The sequence below is a fragment of the Macrobrachium rosenbergii genome, chromosome 51, assembly GCF_040412425.1.
Source record: "Macrobrachium rosenbergii isolate ZJJX-2024 chromosome 51, ASM4041242v1, whole genome shotgun sequence".
Taxonomy (NCBI): Eukaryota; Metazoa; Arthropoda; class Malacostraca; order Decapoda; family Palaemonidae; genus Macrobrachium; species Macrobrachium rosenbergii.
Genome location: NC_089791.1, coordinates 18,251,919 through 18,257,921, shown reverse-complemented (window position 1 = coordinate 18,257,921; position 6,003 = coordinate 18,251,919).

Genomic DNA, 6,003 nt, shown 5'->3' with positions numbered 1-6,003 from the left:
CAACGGGACCTACAGCTTATTGTGGAATCCGAACCACATTATAGCAAGAAATTAGTTTCTATCACCAGAAATAAATTCCTCTAACTCTTCATCAGCCAGCCGGGGAATTGAACTCCGGCCCATCGAGTGACAGTCTGCAGCTCTACCGACTCGCCCAACGAAGGGTACCTTGGTTCACCCGCTAAGCCAAGAAAGAGACCCGGAGGTCATTGTTCTACAGAATGGGTCACTTCCTGGCTTAGCAGCTAACCCCAGGAAGAGACCCAAAGGTCACTGTTCTACAGAATGGGTCTCTTCCGGGCTGAGCTAAGCCCAGAAAGAGCCCCTAAGACCACTGTTCAACAGAATAGGTCTCTTCCACTGTTCAACAAAATAGGTCTTTTCCAGGTTCAGCTAAGCCCAGAAAGAGCCCCTGAGACCACTGGTCAACAGAATAGGTCTCTTCCGGGTTCAGCTAAGCCCAGAAAGAGTCCCTAAGACCACTGTTCAACAGAATAGGTCTCTTCCACTATTCAACAGAACAGGTCTCTTCCGGGTTCACCTAAGCCCAGAAAGAGCCCATGAGACCACTGGTCAAAAGAATAGATCTCTTCCACTATTCAGCAGAATAGGTCTCCTCCGGGTTCAGCTAAGCCCAGAAAGGGCCCCTGAGACCACTGGTCAACAGAATAGGTCTCTTCCTGGGTTCAGCTAACCCCAGAAAGAGCCCCTGAGACCACTATTCAACAGAATAGGTCTCTTCCGGGTTCACCTAAGCCCAGAAAGAGCCCCTAAGACCACTGTTCAACAGAATAGGTCTCTTCCGGGTTCAGCTAAGCCCAGAAAGAGCCCCTGAGACCACTGGTCAACAGAATAGGTCTCTTCCGGGTTCAGCTAAGCCCAGAAAGAGTCCCTAAGACCACTGTTCAACAGAATAGGTCTCTTCCACTGTTCAACAGAATAGTTCTCTTCCGGGTTCACCTAAGCCCAGAAAGAGCCCCCGAGATCACTGGTCAACAGAATAGGTCTCTTGCGGATTCAGCTAAGCCCAGGAAGAGACCCAGAGGCTGTTCTACAGCATGGGTCTCATCTGGGCTTAGCTAAAGGGAACACAGAGACCAAGTTTTGACTATAAGCCAAAAGCCAGCGAGAACTTGAAGGTTTGGGGAAGCAATGACGGACATTGGTGTCATCGCCATGGAAATCCGAAAGCTGAATTACCGGGAAACAATCGATGAAAGATTTATATATAAAAAAATATATCTAATTTCTGTCGAATTACAAATATGTAGGTAAATTCTTCCCATCTCTTAGACTTACTGCTGTGGTTTATCTTCGTTATAAATTATTATTTTCATCGCCATTACATTTTCTCCGCCGCATTACTTATTGACAGGTTGATGATCTTTTGTGAAGAGAAGTACACAATGATTAACGACAGGGCATTCAGTCTATTCGAAGGACCTTGAGGGGACTTGGGGTATTAAAAGACATTCATAGATGACAAAATTATTTGTTTTCCTAAATTGTTTAGTCGGTTCCTCTTCATTTGTGTGAATTCTTAACATTTTAGTTCGAAGATATTGTTTATCTCTGAACATCTCTCACTATAAAAACGTCCCAGTTAAAGTCTTGATTAAGAAAAACATTTGGGCTGGTTCAATCCTCTGTTTTTCGTGTTGAATTGTGTTTCTGTTTTAAGTCCCTTTTTTCAGTGATATGTGTTGCTCTATGAATGGACTCGAAAAACAGATGAAATTCATACGCAAAACTAAGGGTATGTCTGTAAACGATTTCATCCTATGCTTGTATCAGTACCAGAAGCAGAAAAATAGTTTCTGAGATAAAATAAGACTGAGAAAATGTTTATTTCTATAATTACTTTTCTCTAGCTCAGATAGTAGTTTCGATATTCACACATGAAAAGGTTATTATAATTTTTATACCTATGTGTGGTGAATTTGAAATAAAACTGGATTCTGTGAATCACTGGTCTGTGCAAGTTCGTTTTTTTCTCTCCGTAGACGTTTGCACACTCTCCTTATATGTATATGTATACATATATATATATATATATATATATATATATATATATATATATATATACATATATATACATATATATATATATGTATAGGTGTGAGTATATGTATACAATATATATATATATATATATATATATATATATATATATATATATATATATATATATATATATACATTTATACACACATTTATATACATTTATATAAAGTAAATATATTTATTTATTTATTTATATAAATCGTAGGCAGTTGGAGGAGATGGGGTCAGTTAGGTTCATGTTAAGCTCTAGGGTGAAGAGTATTTATCTTTAAAACAGGATCGGGAAGAGATATAGCCAATCACATCAGGTTTTTATGATCCTTGGGAGAGAATCGTGTTACGAGTTTCTTAAACAGAACAGCTTAAAGTATCTTGCCTTTCAACTGACATGTACTTTCATTTGAAAAATCTTTAGTGCATCCCAGTTTTGACCGTAGATGACACTACTGGCATATTTAAAAATAGCAGAATTTTGATGTGTACCTCTTACCAGTCGTTAACACTGAACTTTCATTTTGGTACTTTAAAGGTTTATTCCGCCCTTTGCAGTGTACCGTATATACGGTAATATCTTTGGTGTTTCAATTTTACCATGAGCATAAGTGATCTCTGAACCGGCGGTATTTGGGTAACTAAAAGCGAAACGACAGCTATTTTCTTGCTACCATCCCGGTATAGGCTATTGATTTTTCGCTGCATGTTTCATTTGGTTCTTCATCAGGGCACGAAGGCAATTTTGAGCAGTTTTTGTACGCCCCACCCCCACCCCCTTTTTTTTTTTTTTAATGAAACTGTGGTACTTAACAGGCAACTGTTGATCATGAATGATTTAAGATTCTGTAACCTTTCCTTATGCTAAAGGAATATTTCATTTACATTTCATTTTTGTTAAATGTTTCCTTTTTTGAAATCTGAAGTACATGGTCTTACGTTGCAGTCCGATTTCCGAACTGCGTCCCAAGTTCCTTGTAAATGTAAATAGCTCACTACCAGCGTTTGCTATTTTTGCAAGTAAACAGAAGAACAGACACTTTGTCTTGAAGTTTTTAATGACCTGACTGCTGATGAACGAGAGAAAATCAATGATGTGAAGCCACAGTTTGTCAAACATTCCTAGTTAGCAGTGGGTGGCTTTATGGGATAAAGCTCAATTAGCAAACTCATTTTCTGTGTGGAAGAATTTTGCGTTGAATTGTTGTATTATCGTTATTATAAAAAAAAAAAAAATCAATATATAGGAGAGAATTCGAAGTAAAATTGAAATTGCCAATTGTACCTATAATTGCAAACAAGAAAAATTATTTATGGTTATTTGAAAAATGATAGTTTTTCCCCATTGTTCTAGCTTTTTTATCTAAAAAAATAAAAAAAAATAAAAAACAAAAAAAAAAAAAAAAAAAAGGGGTTAACATGTCAGCAGCGACTTAGAGAAGGACAAATACCAAAATGAAAGACAACGGAAAAACACCATCGCCAAATGATAGTGGCCCGACCACCAACTGAATGTCTTTGTCCTGCTATAATTGTGAGTGAGATAAAAAGTAAAATTAAAGCAGTATTGAAAAAATACACACTTAGGGATTGTATGGATCTTGTAAGTAGATGCCACGAACTTGGCTAAATGAAATTGAGAAACACAAAGAAAAAACAGGATTGTATTTGTTATGAGTGCGAAATAAAAAAAAAAAAAATGGGATGGTAGGCTGTAATGACGTCTGGAAGACATTGGGAACATGCGAAAGAACTTAGCGGTATTCGAGTCCATAATATTTTGATGTTAGAACAGGACACATCAGGAGATTAAAGCCCGTTTGTATATACTTATGAAATAGAATAGGCGTCAAAGAATGAAGGCTAAAAACAGACAGCTGTATTTTTAGGAAGAAAGGTCGATTGCTTTTGGCTGTCATGAATGCAAATCTAAGCGATCAAGGTAGAGCGAACGGTCACTGTCATATAGAGGCTGACAAAAAGAAAACTTTATGGAGACAATATGTGAATTACCAGGTAGACAGTAGTCAATATCGGTTTGTTTTTCTATGTGAGTAATCCCTCTTTGGGAAATTACTTATTGGGGAGCTTTATATATAATATATATTTATATATGTATATAGTATATGTATTATATATATATATATATATATATATATATATATATATATATATATATATATACACATATATATATATACTTATATATATACATATATATATATATATAGTATTTATATATATATATATATATATATATATATATATATATATATATATATATATATATATACACTATATCAACCCTGCAATATAGAGAGCATCTACTGTATATACATTCCGTCACTCATGTCATTTACACACACACACACATACGTCAGGTGTACATATATATATATATATACTATATACATATATGTATATATAAAACTCCCCAATAAGCAATTTCCCAAGAGGGTTACTCACACACATATATACAGTATATGTGTGTGTGTACAGTATATATATATATATATATATATATATATATATATATATATATATATATATATATATATATATATATATATATATGAAACACTATTGAAATGTAAAAATGTTTTGACCAAATAAAAGTAAGCTTCAGTCATCTTCTACAGTAGTTTATTAAGATAACGTGAACACAACATCCTTACACATATATATTTGGCATATAATCAAGATCACAATATCGACCTCATTCTCTGGCTAGAAAACACTTCAAAAGATACTTATCCAATTTTAAATCAATCTTCGGAAAAAAGATACTTATCTAATTTTAAATAAATCTTCGGGAAAAAGATACTTATCCAATTTTAAATCAATCTTCGGGAAAAAGATACTTATCCAATTTTAAATTAATCTTCGGGAAAACTTTTTAACGAGAGAGAGAGAGAGAGAGAGAGAGAGAGAGAGAGAGAGAGAGAGAGAGAGAGAGAGAGAGAGAGAGAGAACAGCAATTAAACCAATATCCTTGGCCCATTTTGTACTGTACGTTCTTTTCTTCTTCGTTCCTCTATTCTTTCTTTCCTCCATTCTTTCTATTTCCCTCTATTTTAAACTTTCTTTTCTAAACAGCTTAATTCTAAAGGACAACATCGAGGACTGTGAGGGTGGACCCCTTAACGTTACATAGATTAATAAACTATCAATAAGAACATCAATATTCGTACAGAGACATATGATTCTCAGTAAACGTATACAATTAATTATTCATGAAAAATAGGCAAAAGTTCTAACAAACATTAATAGCATGGAAAGAATCTGAAAAATTGGTTTTAATACTAAATTGTAAACATTCCAGTTAAATTGCACTGAATTCAGTAACATCTCAAGTGGACATCCTTTGCAGAAACATAGGACTAGGGCTACATCGATAACAAGGCACGTCAGTGATTCGTCTCTTTTCCTTTTGAAAAGACAACTTTTAACGTCAGGTACGATTTCATCTCCCACGTTAGGAAGGAGAAGCTATCCTACGCTCCATATGGGGTCGAGAGCCATTTGTTCCACTGAAGACTATAGTTTCTCATCCTAAGCATTTATTGTAATACTAAATGGCAACAAAAACAACCCGAAACTGTGGATAGATGACCTTGACATCAATGATTAATTTTCAAAAGGACAACATTTAAGTACTTGAAATTTTACACCAGGTGTTCAAGAACCCACAGGAGATTATAGAAGGGTGAGAGAGAGAGAGAGATTATGATGATTATGTTAATAATAAACTTCATCATGAAGCCATCGTTTCGAAGGAAAATGGACAAAGAACCCTTGCTACAATGATTATTCAACATTACTACAATCAAACATTTTTATAGAATGCCTCGTAAAATGCAGTCATGGATATCTAACCACTGGGAATCGAGACTCAGAAAATGCAGGACAAGAGTAATGTAGCCTGCACTAAATTTTAAAAGGAATGGG